Source organism: Macrotis lagotis, chromosome 6 (assembly GCF_037893015.1).
Source record: "Macrotis lagotis isolate mMagLag1 chromosome 6, bilby.v1.9.chrom.fasta, whole genome shotgun sequence".
NCBI lineage: Eukaryota > Metazoa > Chordata > Mammalia > Peramelemorphia > Peramelidae > Macrotis > Macrotis lagotis.
The window spans coordinates 183611599-183636402 of NC_133663.1; positions in this window are offsets into that span (position 1 = coordinate 183611599).

Genomic DNA, 24804 nt, shown 5'->3' on the forward strand with positions numbered 1-24804 from the left:
TTAACTTTAAAACATAAGTCCAAGTACAGCAAACTCAGCCTAATTTGTGCTTGCTCTCTGGTAACTTGACAAGACAATTATTGTAATATGCTAAAATCTTGACCAATGGTCCTTCACCCATGCTGCACCAACATCATCATTCTAGATTTTATGCTACCCCTTTTTTCAAAAAAAAATATATTCAAGGGAAAGGAGAGAAGGGCCTTATTTTTAAAATTTACATTAATTTTAGCTGCGCTAGGTTGAGAGAAAGGTGGAAGAATGAGAGGAAATAAAAACAGTTTAATTGTTGTTTCCCCCTAAATAAAAAGTGTTCAAAAATATATGGGATCTTAACTTCTTACTTCTTCTAGAAGCATGTTTGTCTATATAAGTATTTCATATACACAGAGATATATGTCTGAACATGCATATGTACACAACTCTATTCCTGCATGGTTCTCTTTCCCCCTCCTTCCCTCCCCTCCCACTTGGGTAGGTTGGTTGGGAGGGAGGGGGAATCACAAAATAGCTGAGGTTGATATTGTTTCACTTTCAGCACTCTGCTCTTTACCTCATCTCATTCTTCCCAGGATGATTACCTTAGCATCCTATATGCACAATTTAAAGGGAATTACCTATTACTTCAATTATTTGTTTCTTATCAACTGATGTTACACTACAAGGATTTGCATTGACAGGACACAAAGAAAGAGCAAGTCATGGCACATTGCCAAATAAAAGAGTAATGTTCTGGTGAATTTAGCCTAAATAATTTACTGCTATATAAAAGTGGAAAAGTGGAAGGTGAACCCTTTGACCAATAAATCTCCTCTGCATGTGAAACCCTTATCTTGTCCCCTCCAATATATTCCACACTAGGAAGCCATCATCATTGGCTCTGGTTTGTTATTTGTAAACCTTGATCTTCTGCACTCGGTGTCCTAAATATGGATAATTAGCATCAGTTTATCACGCCTGTGCATATTTTCTCTTCTCTCCAAACATGCATGCTTCTATTGGCTGCCATTCTGCCACAGAAGATTATGGAGACAGATTGCAGAGAATGAATGTGCTAAACGAGATTAGGAAGGAATAGAAATAGCAACTTGGCCAATAAATTCCTCGTGAGAGCCTTATCATACAATTACACGTTGACTTGTTTCACACTCTCCCAGCCTCTTAATCCAAGGCCCCCACCAAGAATAAAATTTCACTAATTTCTGAATTACTGCATATCCTCCTGACTTGTCACTGAGAATGGTTAGAAGAAGCAATCCTGTTGAAAACAGCATGTCGAACTTTAAAACTAAACAGGCAAGTTAAAAAAAAGCTTTAATTGTTGAAATATGTGTCCAAGATGTTTACAAAATTTAGTGGGAAATGCAACAGTTAGGGCATCTAAAAAGTGAAAGAACAGAGATTTTCTGTTCCTCTTTCTTTTCCAAATTCTTCAATTCTAGTATGTTGGGTGACTGGAAGAATTGCCCAGAAACTAGAACTGTTGCCATTATTATATTCTGATTGTTATCAAATGGGACTATTGACCTACTTGCCTTCTTTATCATCATCATCAGCATCATCAGCATCATCATCATCATCATTTAGCAATAATAGTGAGAGTTCACCAGAGTGATTTGGGGACAAAGCACTTACTCTTTCTGCACCTCACTACCCTCATCTTAAAATGAGGTAGTGGGACCTCATGATCTCTAAGGTCCCTTAGAACTCTCACATTCCATGGTCCTATGATTCTATAAACACCACTGTGTATATAAAGAGAAAAAATTGCTCTGTTTACCTTATGGATGTGAATAACCAAGAATTCCAAGGGATGGTTAAACTAGAGAAGAGATGTCACCTGACCTCTACAAAGGTAACTCTCCTTTTGCTCATCTTCACCTATTTATCATTATTGTACCCTAGGTTTGAAAATAAGTTAGGCATTTAAAGAGAAGTATGAACTCCTTCAGGCCACTAGGGGACCATTTAGCACAATGCTCAGTGATGCATTACTGCACACCCACAGGATGAATGGCATCTTGCTGTGAGTAAACACTGCAGGATTGGAGGATGCTTGTGTCCACTGGAAAGGATGGAAATCCTAGTGAAATCTTCAAAATGATAAATTTGCACTTGAAAAAAATAGCAGGACATGGGAAGAAGGGAGGGACTGGATATTTAGCCCACTAAACAGACCACATCAACTATAAAATAGGATTTTCCAAGAATGTTGAACCATAATGCTGTTTTTCTTCTTTATCACAGAGGGAAATGATCAATAAAACATTAAAAGAAGGAGCCAAGACCTCTTTGACTTTGGACTTTAAAGAGTAATTAACAATTTTTTATATTTTTTCAATATTGAGAAAACTTATATTGTGACTTTCATAACCTTCTAGGTGGTCTTATGTTATTTACTGAGTGTGTCCTCTTTCCTAGAGAAATTGCTTTCTTTCTTAGAGAAAAGCCAATGGGGGGGAGAGGAATACCTTCCTTCCCTCACTTTATATGCATGAAGAGAAAGTCAAGAATGAAGAGAAATAAAAAGTAGGTACCACTAGGCAAACAGATCACTTTGTGGAAGGTAGCTGTCCCAAGGGCAAGAGACACCATTGTTGTATAAAATAACAAACAAGTACAGTTTATTGTTGCCTGGGACCAAAGCCATGAGAACATGGACTGTTAGTAGCTTGAGAGACAACTCTCCAAGGGGTATGCTAATTTCTTATGCTATTTGGTCAGAAGAACACAACACGGGGCTTCTTCTTTCCTGTGCTTACTTCTCTTATTCTTTGTATGTAGAATATATATCTTTTGAATGTAGAGATATGTAGAAACTATAACTTGACAGTGCTGAGCATCTGGTTAAGGGGGTGGAAGATTTTTTCAAGCATAGGCTTATTTCAGAACCCCCCCCCCCCCATATCTATCCTATCGTCTATTTGAATCACTTCCTTTCCTATCCTATAATATGACTGCCTTACATTTGAATTGTGTTTTGTGATTTTCAAATTGTTTCATAGGCATGCGATCCTGGCTACAGCCCCATGAGATTAAGGAAACCCTATCATTCCCATTTTCCAGATGCTAAAAACTAAGACTCAGATGAATTAAGTGACAAAACCATGACTCAAAACTAAATTTCTTGCCTCCAAGGGTCAATCTTTCGACAGTTTCTTTGGGTATGGAATTAATATGCTATGTGGTATCTGGAAGATACTTTCAACCTTGAGAAATTTAGTGGGGCCGAAGATTTTGGCAAAGATCTAGAACCGACACCAGAACCTCCTGGCCTTGTTGATAAGGCACATTCATCCTGGGGAAGTGGAGGAAAAGGAAGAGGGATATAAGGACAAGAAAATGGGAAAACATATGAAGTGATATTAATAATTGGCTCCCTCTTTTCCCTCCCCACTCCCCACCCTCCACCCCTTTTTGTATATTTCCTGAATTGCTGAGCTTCGTCTGGGGGGAGCCGTTTGCCATTAATCTGGGAACAAACTGCTAACCTCGGTGACTGGTATTTTAGCTTTTCTTTTCTCACTTTTCTTAGTGTGGGGAAAGCAGTAAAGCTTGTGTGGACTGATTGTGAGGGGCTCTGCTGGAATTTGGCAGCGCGAAGGCTTGGAGAGCAGCCCCATGCTGGCTCCTATTCACCGGGCCCGTATTCCTCGAGCTTTGGAAGTTTCACTCAGCCGTGCACTCAATGGCTTCACAAAGCTGATTACAAGCTTCAGCGCATTCCTGAAGGAGCCAAAAGCGACGCAGGTGCAAACGAGCCGAGGGAGCCCCTTATCCCGGTGACAGAATGGGACAAGCTGGGAAAGGCTTGGACCACACAAATCCAAGGCTCACCAGGCAGCAGAAAGCCTGTCTTGGGAACCGGGGGTCATTATCCGCTCTATTCAGCGGGGACCCAACGGCGGCGGCGGCGGCGGCGGCGGTGGCTGCAGGCGCTGGGGCGGCAGCTTCGGCCGCACAGATCACTGGGGACAGCTCCAGGGTGCTGGGGAGGCCCTGCTTGGGAGAACAGAGGCTTCCAACGGCCGAAAAGAGCCCCCCGCTCTGCTTCAGGAGGGGAACTTTGGGCATCTTCGAGTCTCCCCGATTCCACTAAAATTTTTCAGATTGAATATACATATGTGGGGAAATGGTCGCAATAGTGATACAAATGTTAGAACTAGAATAGACGACCGTACAATGTAGCGTTCTTGCAACGAGTCCCCCACCCCAAATTCAGAAGGGGACAAACCGAGATTCTTTCCCTCGTTGAGCCCCTCGGAGATAAATTCCTATGCCCCCACCCTACTCCTGGAGCCCCCACTCTCGGACTCCGACTTCAAGCATCTATCGCAGGAGTATTCCAAGAATCCCAAATGTTTGCCCCTAGAGAGTTCTCCCATTTCCTACCTACTATTTTCCTTCCCTCCTTTCCCAAGATCGTAAAGTGTTGGAAAATAGATGGCACCAAATAGGAAACCTTTATATGTGATGTAGAAAGGCAAGTTTGGGGATAATCCATAGACTAATTCCTGCATAATTCTAGAGGCACTCAGAGTCCGCCCTGGTTATATTTCCGTCTCAGCGATCTAGGAGCAAGGAACTCCACGTTAGTTTGGGTCCCGAAATATTTCACTGAACCTGAGCTCAGAGAGGCAAGTTTCCTGCTTGCCTGATCTTTATTCCTGAGCTGTCCTATTCTGGTGCAAGAGAAGAGCCGCGGGTCACCTCGCACTGTAATTAATTACGGCCCTTAGCAGCTACCAATGACTGAGAAATCAGAGTTTCCTGGGGGTGGGGAGAGCGGGCGGGGGAAGAGATAGGAATTGAGACAGAAACGGAGAGGGGAGAGAGAAAGAAGGAGGAGTTGGGGAGGGGAGAAGAGGGAAGTATAAAAAGGGCTTTTCAGTCGGAGATGGTAGAATGAAAGAGAGGAGAGGAGAGGAGAAATGGGAGGGGGTGCAGATGAAGAGAAGCGAAGTCGAACCTTGAGTTCCAATACATGCTATCGAGGCAATTCCAGATTTACTATTTCTCTACATGAGTAGAAAGAGGTTCAAACGGCTCCGTGTCCATTAATACATTCAAACACTCTGGGGGCGGGGGGGGGGGGGATTTCATTTCTCTGGGATGCCCGCTCCTTCCCCTTGGTGCCCTCTGGCCCTGAGCCACTGCGTGGGAAAGCTGGCTTTCCCCGAGCGCTCGCGCCCTCCCCGCCTTTGGCTGGGTTCGGCTTCTCAGGGCCAGTTGGGTAGGTATCCTTGTTCTTTCTGCTCAGTGGGAAGGAGGGCTCGCGGGCTGACTGCGCTGCAGTCAATCTATCCCCGCCCCTATACCCACTGAAAGCACTTTCTCCCACTCCCGCCTCGGACCCCAGTTTCTTGCCCCCTGCAGCCTCCTTTCTTCTCTGAGAAGCGCCTTCAGGGTTTGCTGCTGGGGTGGGAGCCACATTGATGGTCCTTGCCTCCAAAATCACCCTTTCTTAACTTTCTTTCTTTCTTTCTTTCTTTCTTTCTTTCTTTCTTTCTTTCTTTCTTTCTTTCTTTCTTTCTCTTTCTTTCTTTCTTTCTTTCTTTCTTTCTTTCTTTCTTTCTTTCTTTCTTTCTTTCTTTCTTTCTTTCTTTCTTTCTTTCTTTTTTTGTTTATTTGCTTTTTAATTCCTCCCAGTGGGCTCTCGCTAGGTCTGGTTTCCCTTAGTTGGGTACAGGAGTCTTCGGTCCAGGCTGCGGGCCGCGGAGGGGCGGCAGCAGGGGTGACTGGGCTGCCTGGAAGCCGCGACTCCAGCGCGCGCCGCCGCCTAGGCTGGCAGGAAGGTGCAGCGTGTTCTGATGTTCTTTTGTCTGATAACTAATTCAAGTTAATGCGATCTTTATGTAAAGCTAACAGCGGATAATTGTCTATTTTCTCGCCAACAATCTCCATCACAATCACTTATCTGGAAACCTGCGGTTGTATTAATCGTTATATTCTACCCCCATTCCCCACCCTCAGATATGTGTCTCTCCAGTCACTAGTAAACACAGGAGGGGATTTAAACAAACTCCTGGTGCCCCGAAGTTGTTCAGTGAAGTGTCGGTCCCATCCACAGACAGGAGTTGGGGTGAGGACAAACAGGATCACGCAAGCTCAATCTGTGGTAGTTGGGTAGGATTGATTATGGGTGGGACGGTGAGGGGAACGGACTAAGCGGGCAGAAAGAAAGAGTGAAGATAGAGCAGTGGCACCAAGTGAAGGGTGGTAGGCTCAGCAGTGCCCCACGTGTGGCAGACACTGCTGGAGGTCACGGAGGGTGCGCTCTGTGCGCAGGAAGCGCACCCTTAATGTTATAGGTTCTGGGTGGTAGTAGCCTTAAATCACCTAAATGATACTTTCAACCCTTCAGGGAAGAAACTGTCTGACCTTTCTGTAAATCTGGGAAATGATTAAACAAGGTGCAATTGAGTAACTTACACTCTCCACTTCCCTCTTCTTCCTTTGCTTCTCACCCTTGAACCTCCTTCCCCTCTTCCCCCAGGCCCAGGTCACGAACCACCCGGATCTCCTCAAGCCTCCTTCTCAGCCTTTCAGGGAAGAGGTTTCATATCAGCAACTTATTGGCAATATTTACACTAAACAATGATTGAAATCCCTAGGGAAAGAAAACATTGACTGTGGAAATACGTTTCGGTGCTCCAACCACCATCAATGCTGTTAGGTGGAAAGAAATCATAGCAAATGGTACTGAAACCTCTCGGGGAAAAGGTACTTGTATAGCAAAGATTTTGTCTTTTTGAGATGAAGTCAAAACATCAATGTCAAATGAAAATCATTTTAGTGCTATGTGTATGGATAGGTGTGCGCGAGCGTGAAAGTGTTGCGTGAATGAATGCAATAAGGGTGAAACAAGATTTAATTTTGCAATCAGGTACAGTGTTCTATTGATAACTTGGGGATGGAGTTTTTGATTCAGCCTTCTCCTTGAAACTCGGATTTGCCACCCGAGTGAACAAGATCCCCTCGTTTAAAATCACGTTTCCGGAAAATAACAAATTCAACATCAATTCGTCACACATCTCTTTTGTCCTAGGGAAAGCATTACACAGGAGTCTCCATTTCCATAGTTTAACTTTAAAAAAAAAAACTCCTAAAAGTGAACGAGTGAAACTAAAACAGCCCCAACACTGATTTTAGCTTGAAGTGGAAACAAAAAACACCTCCCTCAATTTGGGGGATCCTGGATGCCTATTGAAACCCGCAGTTTCTGAATCTGCACATTAGCAGCTGATGAGGTCTTTATAAACAAACACGCAAACAGACACTGAAACTGAATAAACTGTGTGGTTGATTCTTGTTCCATTCGCGCCGGAGTTCCCAGGGCTCCTTTTTCTTAAGGCTTTCGAGAATCATCCCACTTCATCTCTCACCTGAATCTTGTCATCTCTGCCATCTTGAAGTGATCTGTGAACAATGCTGGTCCCTCGGACAGACCAAGCTGGTCAATCAGGCAGAACAGACTATGCAAATGGAGTGGAAAGGCGAAGCGCTGGAGAACAGTGGCTCCCATTGTCTTGGGCATTTCAAAGCACAGAGCAGCTGCAGCAGACTTGTCGTCTCGGACCTTTGGTTGCCACACTAATGTCATCATTGCAAAACATCAGATTTGGAAAACTATACATTCTGAATGCATTAGCAGGCTCCTCTGCAAAGATTTCACTTCTCTGTGACATGTTTCGGAGTCACAGATCCCCTTGTGTTGATAGGGGGTAGGGAGAGAGAGGATAAGGGAGAGGGTGAGGGGGAACTAGGAGCAAGACTAGAGAGGAAAGAGGGGTTTGAAAGCTACAATAACTGATCGAGTCATAGTTCCTTTTCTGGTGAATTTATATACTTTTTAAAAACCTCCCTTGTCATTCCGAGCTTGGACGCCTAGTTCATAGACAGACACAGTCGTCATCCTTCAAGATGAAAATCAAGTTTAATAGGGCTGTTAGATCGGATGTTTTCATATTTTTCAAGAGTTTTCCCATTTAACTTTACGGCTTCATAATGGCTAACTTGAGTTTGACGTTCATTCAAAAGTTGATTGTCGGTACTTTTTTTCTAATCACCCAGAATGAAGTGTGGGGCTAAAATGTTACTTTCCATTAGTCACTAGATCGAAATTAATTCAGTCAAATAGTGGTTTTTTTAATTGCGAGCTGGAGTTAGCACCTCTCCACAATCAATTATTTTAGAAGACTTGCTGGTGAGACTTCTTGATATACACGTAAGGTTTATTTAAAAATAATTTATCAGCAACACTACCTAAAGAACCCACTGACTTTCACTAAGAAATAAAACTATGACTTCGCGGAGTGATATTCAGCTGAATTAATTGTTCTCCCCTTTGACTTCTCAGATGACAGAATTAATTTTAATCCTCTCCTCTCTTCCCCTCCCCTCCTCTTTTTTCTTTTCCTCTCTTTTTCTTTCTTTCCATTCAGTTCATCACTGTGTTCTTTGTTTTTCACACACCCCTCCCCCCAACCCTTTCCCCTTTCTCCTTAGGTGGAACACTTGCAATTAAAAATAATCTCCCTTCTTTCCCTGATCCAAGGCGATCCAAACACCGAGAAACCTGTTGCTGAGATCCCATCTACTGATTTATCTGGAGAGCTCTGCATCCGGTCCAATAGCAGTGATCAAGAAGGGGCAAGGGAGTTCAACATAAGCACTTCCACTACTGGCTAGATCAGAAGGTTACAGGTGGTGGATGTAAGGAGATGACAGAGAGATTGAACTTCTGGGAAGTTGACTTTCTCCTGTACCTGACTGTTGCACATACTGAACCTTCGAGTATTTATTTCATATCAGATCCTAGGGAACAAGTGGAAATGGCCAAGGGCTGGTTTTTGGTAAATAGAAAGGACAATTTTTCTCTCATTCCCTTTCCATGCGGCCTCTAGAGTATCCTAGGAGTGACTGAAGATGAGGACTAGGTACCTCAACTATAAGAATATTTTCTAAGTCCTCTGAATCTTGCCATCATAAAATAGCTTGAATTCCTCTTATTTTTTAATCAACTAAAACGAAACCAGATTCTCCAGGTTATCAAAATTCTAACTATTCAGGGTATTTAAGGCAGAATATTTTGTCAAATGAAAACTATTTCCGATGTGATAAGAAGTGACTGAGCCTAGTCGAAATGGTAGGACACAAGCTTGAAATCTTCCCGCGGCCTCTCAGAACCAACTGGAAACCTCACAAATAATAAATACTTTGAATTAGAGATTCCAGGACAACGAAGTTAAATTTTCAACTGGACATGACTTCCATTCAAACTATCTATGTCTATGTCTGTAAAACGACCAATCCACCCCCCATTTCTTGCCCTTCTTAAGGGAGTGGGGGCGGGGAACCTCATTGTTTTGAACAGAATCGAGAGGAAAATAAATGAAGAAAACAAAATTGGCAACATGTGTGCTGTGATTTTTAATAAGGAAGGCAGGGAAGGATCAGGATTGGAAACGATGGCAAGAGGTTCAAAGTTTTACACACACACACACACACACACACACACATATACATATATATTTTGTTTTTCACATACTCCCCCCATATATATAAAAGTATATAGATATATACTTTTTAAAAAAGGAAAATGTGTTTTGCAGTCTACTGGATGTCAAGGTGTATACTTAACTTGGTGGATACTATAGGTGGGCTGCACCCTATCCCACCTTAAGAAGGGCTCAATCTGGAGAAAGCCGTCTATCCCCTTGGAAAGAGAATTAATGCACAGCTGTGTTTAAATTTTCCTTCGTCCCACTTAGCTTTCAGCCCTGGAATCTCAGGGAATATTCTGGAACTATCTTTCTCCAACCAAAATCTCTTCGATATTATTCTTACCATAACACCACCCCACACTTGCTTTTTCTCGACTGAGCTGACAACCCAGAGAAATACATAGAAATGGGGAAAGGCAAAGTCTTTGCATGAAAATCTTGAGCTGCCCTGTGAATGGGGGAGACGACGGCTCACAAAGGGAATAATAATAAAAATAATAAGCAATTCAAAGTTTTTAAATGTGCAAAGTTCTTTCCTCACAACAATTCTGTGAGCTAGTGAGCTCTTGGGTCAGGCTTTATTTAACCTTTCTGAACCTTAACTTCCTAACCTATATAAAACAAGCTAGTTGAGGTCCTTCCCCAGCTCTAAATCCGCACCTTGTCTTTTTATCAACAAACGACGACACGACGACGTCTAATAATGATGCTTGTCCTTGGTTAAGGCAGAAGATTGTGACATCAGGGAGGTGATGCCAGGACATACTCGTGAATTGGATTTGAGTGAAAGGGTGATGTGCTATGTCACCCACCTCACTTTGTCTTCGGAGCCATCTGGGTCTGGTAGCCCGATTTAAAAATCAGATTGACAGGAGATAGTCCTGGATGCGAGGCAAATCAGGTTTAAGGGACTTGCCCAAGATCCCATAGCTAGTAGGTGTCAAATGTCTGAGACCGGATTTGAACTCAAGTCTCCCTGATTCCAGGGCTAGTACTCTATCCACTGCGCCATCTAACTGCCCCCGATTCAGTTTTTACCAATTTAAATTCAAAATTCATCAAATGATAGTCACTTAGAATACTCAACTATTCGCTAACGCCCATCTCTCTCCATTCTCCATACAGGGAGTAGGAATGGTTCATGAATTCACCAATTTTCTTTTTAGTATCTAGATTCAAGTTGAAAAAATGTTTCTTTTCCAGAATACTTGGGTTCTGGATCCCATGCATACACCTAGGTCCCCTGTTTCTTTGCTTTCCTAGACATCTATTCTGCGACTATGCTTCTGTACCCTCATGTCCCTTCCTCTTGTTCCTCTTATGGCTGTAGTGACCTTTAACCAAGGTGTTCTTCCCTCGTCCTTTCCTCAAAATTTGGATGTCTGCGACTTCACACCCGTACTTAGCTTATCAATTATACAACCTCTTCCTAAATAGTCAATATATAAACCCCGCCCCTTCCTCCTCCCTCCCCTCACCTGCCACCACCCTAATTTTCCCCCAATATAGAAGGGCAAGGCTTATGACAAGAAAAATTATGGATTTGAGAAGATAGAATAGGAGAAGGAGAGAGACTAAGGAGAAAGGGAATTTAGTAACGATGATATCGTGAATTAGATTCAGAACTCTTTTGCTCCACCACTCTCATTTTACAGATAAGGAGACTGAGGCCAAGATATTAAGTGACTTGCCCAGAATCACTGAGTCAGTGTCAGACCCGGGACTGGGACATCTGACTCCAAATATAAAGTACTCTCCACTGAATCATCCGACCTCGGTAACAGCATGCAGCTCTAGAAATTTCACAGGAGGGAAAGCAGGCATTTAAATCTCTGTTGGTTTATTTCCTTAAGGCAGACCTTTTGGAGCTACCCCTGTCATCGGCACCCTGAGCTAACAGTTGATTTGCCATTGAGTTAATTAATTTCCAGAATTGCTTCTCTAGACCAAGAAGGGGTCACGCAATCTGGGAGAGAGCCCTCTCTGACCCTGCTCTTGGAACATCCAGACTTAGGGGTCCGAGTACCACTACCTCGCTGTCACAAATCCGGCAGGGAACGATAGTTATCTGATTCCACTTTTACCTTGAGCCTCCTCCCCTTCTTCATATCTCCCCCCCACAAGGAGGGCTAGGGCAGTGGTTATCTCTGGTAAATGTACTCACTATATTTTTCATGTTCTTTATCAACCGGCTCGGACCTGCATCTGGTCCTCTCACACAGGGGAAAAGAAAATCATATATTCGATGAATACAGCATAGTAGGTTTTATTTTTTTATTATTATTTCCTTATGGAACAGGTTTGCTTAAGAATTACGCAGAAAACAATAAATAAGCAATTCATTCTTATACATACTTAAAAAAATGATAAGCAGTATCTTGAAATTTTAATTCCTTTGAGGCAGCATAGAATAGATTTCAAGGCAGGACAAGGGGATTTTATTCCGGGGTCATAGGATCCTTCAATACCAGGCTTAAATTTACACACACACACACACACACACACACACACACACAAACAAACAAACACACACCTCTAATGATTGCTTTGTTGTTGTTTTTAACGTATCCTTTCTCATATATAAATCAATTAAGTGCTCTCAATGCACTTACCCTGAAGTGGGCATCAGGACCTTGATTGTCCAAATCTTAGGTGCCTGTGACTTTCTTACTGAGCCTGAAGAGTTGGAACAAAGTTTATAGCGGTGTGCTACATGGAGCCAAAAACAAAGCCACCTTATTTTAAATGTTTATATTTATAAATATATGTGTATAAATCGCTATATATAATTGAATTATATATTACATATATAAATTGCTATATATATATAATTGAGCAATTTTTCATGAAAATGCAAATAATGTAACTATCAGAGATTGGGGTATTTCATGCTGTATTACTGTTATTCGTTTTCTTTCCATTTTTAAATTTTAAATCTTTCAAGTCAGCAGTCCTCAACTGGTTATGAACTAACTTTTGTAGAATCTGACTACAAATGCTAGGTGATGGTAAAAGTTACAGCAGTCTAAGTTATTGGGGGCAAATCTACACAGTGAAAAAGCAACCTCTTTTGGTTTTCAGCATGTTCTCAAATTTCTCATCAGAATAACTTTTTCTAATTTCTTTTTCTACAAAGTGAATCTCAGTCCTGGCAAGTACCTTCTTTAATGAATAAAAATGTTGTTAAAATGGGATTTCAATAAAATATTTTGTGTTCCTTTGATTTCATGATGAAAGCATTTCACACTTTTACTAACAGATTCTCATGATAAAATATTTACCAATATTTCTTCAGGTCTGAACTTTGGAAATGCTCTCTATATTAAGTACTTGGAATGGAAGAGAAGTGTAAGGGTTTCGACTTTCTTTTGAATAACAGTGTTTCCTGGGAGTTTTCATCCAGAAAATTGTTACTCTAATGAAAAAGATTTCATTTCAACTGGACCACAGAAATTGTATCCATACATTGACCTTGAATTTCGAATAATTTGCAAAGAAACAATTCAATATGAATGACAGTTAGTAATTTGCTTGCAAAGGCATCTTAAAGTATTTCATGGAAAATGTTAAATAGCAATACAATATTTGTTTTTGTCTAACTGAGCTGTCCAGTTGCTTATTATTATTCTGTACATGCATGGCTTTATTTTTAGTTAAATTAAATTATAACTCAGAGAAAAAAGAATTAGTTCTCAAACCCCAGGTATGACAAAATCTTTGTGGGTAAGCTAATGGAAACAGGTTATTCTTTTCCCTTAATGGTTTGGAAAATATTTCCAACTGTACCCTTTTGTTGCTCAAGGTTTCTGTTCAAATGATAAGAAAATAATTGAGATACTTTCTTAAATAATAAATAATACCTCATGTAAAAGTTCCAAAGAAAAGTCACTAAAAATTCAACATGTATCTTGCTGGAGGGTCATAAAGAAAAACCCCAATAGAAACCCAAATAATTTCACTCTTCTGTGCCTGCATGTGTAGGGAAGTATATTTATTAGTATGAAATGCTGTTTATTTTTGTGATGATTCATGTTTGTTCTAATTTCACTTGCTGAGTCAAGGATGAAAAAGCAAATTCTAATGCTGAAGGAATTTAGTTGTTTATTGTCAAATAGGGCTGTTCCACTTTTAAACTTTCAGAATTGGAGTGGAATAAAAAAAGGAAAAGGATAAACAAATGCAGGGACACTCAGAACCATTAGGACAAGGCACTAGTTTCACAACATAGAAAATCTAAGTAAAAGTGCAATTCCTAATTGACTTAGCCCACTGTTTATTTGACATATATATTGCTAAGACACATTTGCTCCAATGGCTTTAAAAAAATAGGAAGATTCTTTTTCTTCTTCTTTTTTTGAAAGATGACAATGGCCCTACATTTTCAAATATTCACAGACAAGATATTCTGGATAAATAAGCTAAGATTCACTAAATTAGGTCAATGCTCATACAAGCAAGTGTGATATGTCCCTTGTGTTAAAATTATCTGTTGTCAGCTACATTGATTGAAAAAGCACTACAGACAAAAAAAAATCTTATTACAAGATGTCTCAGGAGTAGATAAGACTGAAAAAAAAGTCCCATCACAAATGAGTGGCCTTATCTAGATTTTAATATGGTGGTAAGTAAATTATAAATGTTTTTTTTTTTGCAAGTAAGACAACTTGCATTAAAAAGCAGAATTCCATGAAAGTCCCCAAATTTCTGGACCAATGATTCTAGGCCCCACATTTTCTTATCCTAAAAGTCAACTTTTGTTATTTTTGTTCAGAGCTTTAATTTATGTTCCATATGACAGCAGATCAAACTTCACCCTAGTGAGTAAAAACTATGAATCTGCTTCATGGTAGGCCAGATAGTTGATTCCACCTCTGGCTGCAGGCTTCCTGGGCATCTATGTACTGTATATTCCTGGCTTTCTCTTTTGTCTCCTTCTTTATACAGACTCTTATTAACTGTAGAAATTTGCTGCTAACATGGCCAGAGAAGGAAGGACTGGCAATCTAGTTTATAACACAAAGCCCATAGAAGTGATCTATCACTTCAATAAGTAGTAGAATATAATTTATTTTCCCTAAACATTCATCCCCTATATTTTAGCTTAGTCATTTCACAAATGAGGAAATTATTCAACTCTCAGCAAAGTAGAATGGAGAACACAGATTATCTGTCTCTTCAGTGCCTTGACAATCTAGGCATATCACACAGAGTAATTAAATACTCAATAAGCAATAAACACTATCAGCATAGTAAACATAAGTAGATGTTTTTTCTTGACTGGATACAATGAGTGTAACAACCTATTGGCATAAGGGACATTAAATTATTTGGAAACATATCTTGTCTCATCAGAAATATTCACTTTCATGCTTTAAGTTGAAGTTTAAGTATTGGTATACTGACTTGGGCACATAATAAAGAGTAGCAAAATAAAATAAAAAGGCAGCCTGAAAATTGAAAATTCCTGATTTGATTTTTAATAGCTAAGTGAATACTCTGAAATAAAGAATATTGTAGTAGTTCAAATATTTTGGTGGTGAGCAACAGCTGCGTGAGGATGTGAACTTTACAGCAACAGCTGCAAAAACAAAAATAGCAAAAGCAAAATACACTGGAAGCTGAGGTCGAGAAAGAAGAATTTTTAAAATTAAAAAAAAATTTAGGGGAAAAGGAGGAGAAAAAGGACTGAAGGACTGTCCTTGATGTGCCCATATAGAAAGCACATTGATAATGTCAGTAGTGGAGTTACTGGAGGGGGTTCTATAATTCAGTCAATTTTGAAGACCCAATTTGTTGCCTTTAGAAATCGGAGCACTGTGCTTCCATACCTCTTTACCTATGCCAGGTCATTAAAATCAATGGAAGGTTTTTACCTTTGTGACACAATAGTTCAAGCACTGACTCTGTACTCAGAAAACCTGGTTATCCATTGACTTCCACTCCATCACCAGTCCCTGACTTTTGTCTTGTCACTGGACAGATAACTCTGGGGGGGTGGGGGAAGGAGGGAGGAAGAGAGGGAGGGAGGGAGGGAGGGAGAGAGAGAGGCTGATGTTTTTGTGCAACTCTGCCTCACTTAAATCCAATTGACATGCAAATCAAGACATCATTCTATGATGTCAATGGTCCTCTTTGAAAAAGAAGGACAAACAACAGAAGACATTCTAGTTGTTTCAATGTCAGTGCAGCTAGGTGGCGAAGTGGATAGAGCACCTCACTGAAGTCAGGAGTACCTGAGTTCAAATCCGCCTTCTGACACTGAATATCTACCTAGCTCTGTGGCCTTTAGCAAGCCACTTACCCCCATTTGCCTTGCAAAAACACACACACACACACACACACACACACACACACACACACACACACACACATATATATATATATATATATATATATATATATATGTATATATATATATGCAGTGTCATATACCAGGTCAATATTTGTACTTAAGAGGTCCTGAGAGCAGTATTTAGTGTGGGGAGTGATTGTCTTCCAAGTCATGGAGAGCTTTGCATGGATCAATTTTTCCTTTTTTTTGTAAAAAAAAATAGAATTTAATCCATCTTCACTAAGTTATTTTTATTTTGTGTGTGTGTGTGTGTGTGTGTGTGTGTGTGCCAGAAAACATTGATAATTCAGAGGAGGATCTTTTGATTTATCCTCCTGTGGTCTATGCCACCATCTACTCTGGAACAAAATTTGCTTAGGTCTTAGGAAATAATCAAGTCCATTCAACAAAATGTATTGTAATTGGGTGCTGTGTCAACCATAGGGATAAATATTTGTTGCTGAGTTGAATCACTTGCCCAATTATGGTTGCCTGTAAAGTGATTGGCTGACTCTTTGTTGGTGATTTTCAAATTGTCATCTATTAGGAAACTTTCAAATAGTATTTAGGGTGCCTCTAACTCTATTTCTATCTACATCAATATCTATATCAAACTCTAGGCAGAAAAATATAGATATGAATTTACATAATACAGATATGTATGCTTATGTATACAAGTATGTTTTTTTAACCAGGTCTGTGATTTTCTTGATATAGAAAAATTGCAGGGAAGAAATTCCTCAACCAACGCAATTGTCTTAGGATGCTGATTGATCATTTAACTTGCTTGGGATCACACAGCCAGTATGTGCCAAAAGTGGAATCTGAAACCAGGATGAGGCTATGCAACCTTTCAATGGCTTTTATTTCTGACATGAATTATATTTTTAATGATATACCTCATTAACATGTCATCAAAATTATGACAATCCTTCTGCTTATCATTATCATTATCAACTAGCAATTATTGAGTGATTAGGACTCTTTGGAAAAGACCCTGATTTTGGGAAAGTTGAAGGTAAAAGGGGAAGGGAAGGCAGAGGATGAGATGGATAGGATCACAGAAGTGACAAACATGAATTTGCAGACTTCAAGAGGAGAGAAGGGTATGACATGCTATGGTACATGGGATCACAGGATCAGACACTAAACAAGTAAACTTGTCTTGGACAGCACATTTAGAGAGCATTGATGGCACTGTTCTAAGGGCATTTCTTTCTCATTAGACCTGGCAGTTGGGAGATTCATTCCTTCCAGCAGCTGTCATACCCAAGTGAACCTATACCTACTTATCCCCCTCACCCATCACCAATTGTCCCAAAAGCAGAAATTCCTTCTTTGGACTCTACTCCTATATGACGAGCCAGATGGTAAGCAGACTAGTGAAGGCTATGACCCCTGCACTTAAGTTCTTGTTGAGGAGGTATTCCCAAAAGATTGTTCCATGAGCAGAGTTCATGTTGCAACAGGAGCTATTTAGAAGAAGAAAGACTTTAACTTTGGTTTGATTGACCTAGTAGGTAATTTAAGTGGGCCTTAATTGAAAAGGGGGAGGGGTTCTTAGCTATGTATAAAGGAAATAGCAAGGTATCCATCCATCCATCCATCCTTCCTCCCTCCCTCCCTCCCTCTCTCCCTTCCTTCCTTCCTTCCTTCCTTCCTTCCTTCCTTCCTTCCTTCCTTCCAAAAGCAAAAATTTGAGCAGTTTCAGAGCTGAGAATAAATGTAAAGTATCTGAGGCATAAAGACTATCATAATGTAGTTGTTTCATAGAAGATAGTGGTGAAAGTTAAAATTGAAAAGGCAAGTAGAAATAAGTAAAGAGAACCCTAAAGACTCTAAATGATAAATTAAGAAATATGAAATATATCTTATAAGTAATAGTCAATAGAAAATGAATTTTGGTGGGATAGGAAAGCAGAGTGATCTGTATCCACTCTACTATGTGTATATTTTAATGGCAAACAGGAATAGATATAACATATCTGATCCACAGGTAAGTTTTTTTTACCACTGAAATAGCATTAGGAAAAAAATTGACAGTCATTGGCAAATAAGGCAAAAAAGAAAAATGACAAATGATGTGGTGGAAAATTGGGACACTGAAACAAAGTTGGTGGAGTTGTGAATTGAGTCAACTATTCTGAAGAACAATTTATGCCCAATAAAGCCATGCCCTATAAAACAATGTAAATTTGACCAAGTAATATAGATAGAGAAAGATATGGATATGAAAAGGACCTTTATGTACCAAAAATATTTTAGCAGCTTTTTTTTGGTGATGGCAAAGAATTGGAAATTGAGGGACTATCATCAATTAGGAAATTACTGAACAGTAGTTTTGTAGTTAGAACTGTTTTAGAATACTATTGTTCTATAAAGATGAGGAACTGAATGATTTCAGAAAAACCTATAAAGATTTACATGAACTAATACAAACTGAAATGAGCAGAATCAGGAGAACAATGGACCCTGTAACTTCAATATTGTATGATCAACTGTGAATGACTTATTTTCAGCAATGCTATGAATCAAGATCATTTTGAAGGACTTATGAAAAATACTAGCCAGCTCCAGAGAATGAATTGATGGAGCCTGAATGTGGAATAAAACATATTTTTAAAAAATATTTATTTTCCTTTTTTTGTTCTCTGTTTTCTTTCACAATATAACTAATATGGAAATGTTTTGCATGCCTGTACATGTATAATTAGTATCAAATTGCTTGACTTCTCAATGGGAAGGAAGGGAGAAAATAGAGGAAGAGTATGTGAAAATCAATTTTCTTTTAAAAATAAATGTTAAAAATTGTTTTATATAATTGAAAAAATAATTTTTTTTAAAAAATTGGCAATTACTTCAGGAAAATATCAGAGTATGTGATGAGTGATTACACTAAAACTATGGAGAATACATTATAAAGCTCATGTGAGGGAAATCATTGGAGAAAGTGGTGCAGGAGAATTGGTCTAGGTTTAAATCCCAACTCTGAGTGAGCAATTGGAGGGAAGCCTCAAACTTTCTGGTCCTCAATTTACTCAAATGCCATTGACAAGATGATTTTAAAGGTCCCTTCCATCTCTCCATGTAGACTGACTTCTACTTTGACAAAACATAAACTCAGAAAGAGTTTTCCTTCTCAGGTTTTTATAACTTTCTCAGACCCATAGGCAGAGATTCAGACTGATTATCTCTTCATATGAGCAATACAAATATTTAATCAAGCAGATACAGACTCTACAGATAAGGTGAACTGTTAGAAATAGTAATACTAATGAAATAAACAAACAAACCATGATTCCAGATAATGGAAAATAAGGCATGCTAGCCATCTGCTGATAGATGGACTTAAAATGCAAAATGAGACAGAACATTTTTGGACATGAAAAGGGAATTTGCTTTGCCTGGCCATGCATATTTGTTATTAGGGTTTTTGTTGTTGTTGTCAATTGGAGAGAAATGGGAAAGAGAGAAAACAAATGTTTATTAATTGAGAAAAAGAAGTCTTAATGCTTTAATTATGATTATTATGGCTAATTATGACTAAATAATGGGATAAAATATAACAACAATGAGAAATAAGGAGGGGGACTGGAAAAGAGGTTCAAAAGAAGTATAATTGAGATAGTATACAATTCAGTACTTACTCAAAGGTATTGCCGGAACTACTGTATACCTGAGCCCACACTGAAAGTACTCTAATGATTCAAAGAGGAAAGAAAGAACTGACTTTAGCACTTAAAGAAACTGTGATGTTGTTGATGTGGAGATTTTCTACACCCTATCTCCAGTATACACAAAATTTTACAACCCCAGTTTTACCTGCTGGACTGAGAAATGATCCTGAAGGCAATGAGCCTTTCCTAAGTAGGCACTAGTGCTCAGAAGACAGACTCGAAGTCAAAATCTTTTGTCGGGTTCTTTCTCAAAGCTTTTCCAGCTTGATGGATCCTGTTAAAAGCTCTAGTCTACTATCATGGCCTCAGAAAAGACAAAGGTATTCAGAGCTAGGGAGGCATCAGAGTAGGATTTTGGTGGTAGAAATAACAACTCACATTAACAGAACATTTTCTTCACAATAATCCCATAGGTATATGGTATAAGCTACATTTTTTCCTATAAGAGAACTGTGACTTCCAAGGATTACAAAGCTAGAAAATTCCAGAAATATATCTTTTGACTCAAAGACTGATTCCCTTTACTTTGTTTTAGATTACCTATCCAAGGTCAAGAAATGCTAGTCTAGAAGCCTCCATAGGGGAGGTAGTACTAGACTTGATCCTAGAAGTTACCAGTGATTTCTCAGTTATCAAATCCAGTGACCTTTTCTCCATCTTCATTCTCCTCAACCTCTTTGCAGTCTTTGATACTTTCTAGCATATTACTCTCTCCTAGTTCTCCTCCTGCCTATCTGATTGCTCCTCTGTCTCTTTTACTTGATCTTCCTTTAGATCATGCCCTGTATATGTAAATATCCTTTGGGGTCCTATCCAGGTCCTTTCCTCTTCTCCTTCTATATATACTATCTCTCTAGATGATTTCATCAGTTTTCATGGATTTAAATAATATCTCTAAACTGATGATTCTCAAATCTACCTAGTCTGCTCCAAACACTATGCTCATTTTGAATTTCAGATCTCAAACCACCTTTTAGGCATCTCAGCTTGGATGTATGGTAGACATCTTAAAAAATAAAACCCATCATATTTCCCCTTAAATCTCCATTCCCATTTACAGGCTATTTGAGGACAAAAGTTATAGTATTTTATATTCAGACCTCATAAATATGAGCCTCAACTGATTCTCCATCTCTCTCTCTCTCTCTCTCTCTCTCTCTCTCTCTCTCTCTCTCACACACACACACACACACACACACACACACACACAAATACAAAACTGAAACTCTCCACCTCTCCCACCCCCCAGCAATCTTTTTTGTTGCCCCTTTGACCAATCTAGTCACTAATCCATACATCCATTAGCGTAGCAAATCTCAGGATATAGTTTAGGGGGATAGAAAGTCAGAATATTTGCAATAAGGTATGTTCCCTTATGTACAAAAGTATATCTAGTTCTTTTTGTGGTGGAAAATAACTTCAGACTAAGAAGATGTCCATCATTTGGAGAAAAACTTAAATTATGGCATATGAACATATTGGAATTCCATTTTTCTGTAACAACAATTCTGTTCTGTGAGGTGAAAGGGAGAATTTAGGAGACATAAAGGAAAATTTTTATGATCTCATGTAGAGTTTAGAGTGTAGAACCAGGAAATAGCATTGTAATGACATTGAAAAAAAACAAATAACTTGGAAAGTCTTAAAAATTCTGGTCAATGCAATAGCTAGTTACTATTCCAGAAGAGCCTATGATGAAACATTCTCTACCTCTTGACAGAGGTGATGGACTTAGGGTACAGAATGAGACATATTTTTTTTTTGGACATAGCTAATGAGGGAATTTGTTTTCCTTAATGAAGCATGCTTATTTCAAGGATTTTTCCCTCAAAAGGGGTAAGGATGGTGGAAATGAGAGGATAGAAAAACAGATTTTTGTTAATTAAAAAATCAAATTAAAATTTACAAATCATGTTTATCCTATAAAAAACTATGATGTATTGTGTCTGAATAAAGTAAAAAATAATTTATATCTGCCTACTTCTGTAGCTCTGGCAAATTTCTACAGTAGAAATGGGTGTTAGGTTATAAAAACTAGGATTGATATAAGAAACAATTTCCTAAAAAGTATAACTAATCAAAAGTGAAATGATTGCTTCAAAAAGACAGGGTTCTTCCTCACTAAAGGTCTCTCTGCTCACATTGCTGTAATTATTTACCATCAAGATTGAGGAAGGGTCTCTTTGTCAGGTTCAGCTTAGAGCAGATGGTCTCTGAGTTTCATTCCAGCTCTGAGATTCTCTGATATCTTGAATTGGTAAGGAGGAAAGGAGAGGCAAAGAAAGCTGTGATGGTTTGCCTGTCTTTAGGATACAGAGATGACATTGCTAACCCATCATCAATGAAATAATCACAGAGGAAATCTAGTAGACTATTAAAACTGAAAGGAAATACATGTATTATTTACACCAACCTCTTCATTTTAAGATGGGGGAAAATGAGGTCCAAAAGGATTAAGTGAAGATGAACATGTTACCTAGGATTACACAATTTGTTTATGGTGAATGCGAGCCTAAATCACAGATTTGATTCCTCTCTCAACACTCTTCACATATTACTTTGGACTTTCTAAAGATGATATCAGTGAAATTTTGCCAATATATCTCTATTTTTTTCCCCACTGGTTCCCTACATGGATCCAGAGCAATTTAATAGATTTGCATTGGAATTAAAGTCACGAGCTTGGTCTCCTATAGTAGTAAAGTTCTCTAGCTGACTAACTAGTTGTAGCTCTGATCAGAAAGTAGAAGAGTGAGTGGAAGGGAAGTGAAAAAGATTTGTGGCTAACTAAGCAGCAAATGGTGAGAATTGAATGTCCCACCTGTCTTAATGTTTCATGAAGCCAAAGAAGCAGGTTCTGTCTCCAAGAATGAAAAAATAAATCCCAGTTCTACGACCCAAATCTGCACTGCTATCAGTATCCATCTGTCTTGCAAATGTACTACATGGGTGACTGGATGAGAGTGTATAGGTAGCCCACAGAAAACAAATCTTTCATTTTTTCTGGAAGAACTCAAACTAATATTACCCATGGCTCAAGGATAGTAGCATCTTCCCATACCACAAATATAATCTTATCATTAACATTTTATTATTCAAGTCTTGAAGATAGGATTAATAAACACACACATATCCCTTTCTACTTTTACTTATGTAGATACTCATAATTGTGGACCCTTTAATTATAGTTGTGTTAGCCTTTGTGACTGATGGTATGGGCAAAATGTAGCAAGTATTCAGCAGAAAACCTTTCCCCATGAATTTAATCCTCCCTTTCACTCTCACCTACATTCTTTGATCAATGCCTTCTCTTCCATCCTTTATACTCATTTTCCAGAAGTCATTACAGAACTTTTGGATCCTCCATGCTATAAGATTTCTCTCTGTAATTATGCTCCATTAACCTAATGACACAGGCACTTACATAAGTGCCTGCTTGTTAAACTTGTTCTTTTCCAACACACAAAAGTTATCAGGAAAATCCAACAAAGTAGGAATAGAAAAGGAAGATTTAGTTGAATTCTCTTAAGTTTTACATGATCTCACTTAAGCAGAAGAATAATTAGCAAAACCACAGGCAGGAATTAGGATTGTGCTATTAATGGAATCCCTAAATAGTTCTGGAAGCACATAAAAAAGTAGAAAGAAGTTTCTTGCCTTTCTACAAATATCATTGGTTTGCAGGGGCATTGTTACCATCGGGTCAGTCAACCCCAATATAACAACCAATTAAAACAATCATGGACTGCCCTGATATTAATTTACAACACTGCTAGCCAGAGTGAAAAGATGAAAGAAAATTGGAGAAGTACAAGAAGCAAGCACCAAGAAAAAGTGTGAGGATACCAAATGTCTACTAATTCCCCAGGATCTGATAGTGTAGTATTGCTAGACTGTTGCTTAGATTGCAATTCAATTAATCAAACATTTATTGGGTGCTTATTTTTTATCAGTAACACTGACAATGGGCTAGTGTATAACAATGAACTACCTCAGTGGTAATCGAGTACAATACCCATTGAGGTTAGGATCTTAGTAATTAGGAACACAGCCTGTCCTATGAGTAAATAGACTGTTAGCTGCTGATTCCTCTGTAGCTGAAATTTTCACCATTAACTGTCTTCTTCAAGTATAATTTGGAAGCTTCAGTTAAAGCACAAATGTTATCTGAGAAAAGTAACTCATTAGGCCCTTAGCTCAAGGGCAGCAATTTTTGTGTATTAGGAAAGAACAAGTTTTGCAATTGTTCAAACCTTTACCTGTAAAGAATTTAACAGATCTCTCTTGGAGGGTATGCCCTGAGGGAATGGGACAAAACTTATTTAAAATGATGAAGAGAGTTGAAAGCCAGAAACAAAAGGAATTTTTTGGCCTTAGTGGGGCACCAAATTCTTTTTCGCTAATCACATTTTATTTTTTCAATAAACATCTATTTTTTTTCTCCCTTGCCATCTCTCACCATCTACAAGAAGGGAAAAAATTGTAACAAATTTTCAGAGTCAAATAAAACAAATTTTCATGTTAACCAGTATATGTCTCATTTTATATCATGACTCCATTACCTTATGTCAGGAACAAGGCACTGTTCTTCATCACTTATGTTCTGGAATCATAATTGTTCATCTAGATTATCAGAGTTCTCCATATTTTTCAAAAAATTTTTAATCAATGCTGTTCTTGAATAAACCATTTTATCTATATGCTCACTTCATTCTTCATCATTATATTCACATTTTCCCAAGTTTCTCTGAAAACTACCCCTTTCATCATTTTTAAGATACCAGAGTATTTTATTACATCTATGTATCATAATTTGTTTAGTCATTCTTCAATTTGTGGGAATCTGCTTAGTTTTCAATTTTTTGCCTCTACAAAAAGAATTGAGATAAATATTTTTGTAGACAAGGTGGACACCTAAGTTTAATATTCTATCTAATGTGTGTAATCTGGGCTGACTTCTTGAGCATGCCTCATTTGACTAACATGGAGCCCTAATATTTGTGTGATGGTAGCTTCCTTGATTGGCTGCCTGTATCTTTAAAAGTGGCAAAGCTGAGCTAATTACTTCCCTCCCCCCTGCCCTCTGTCATCTTTGCAGCTGCTCTCCTTTCATAGACTTCTATCTGCTGTGCCCAGTGTAGAAGTCATGAACTGAACTCTGGCTTCAAGAGATGGGTCTAGTGGTGTTTGTTTCTATTCTCTTTTGTTTGTCCTCAGTTTCAGGTGGCAGTGATTCCCACTGGACTGGAAGTTTGAGCCGTGGTAACCTTGGAGCCAGGACTGCAGGCAG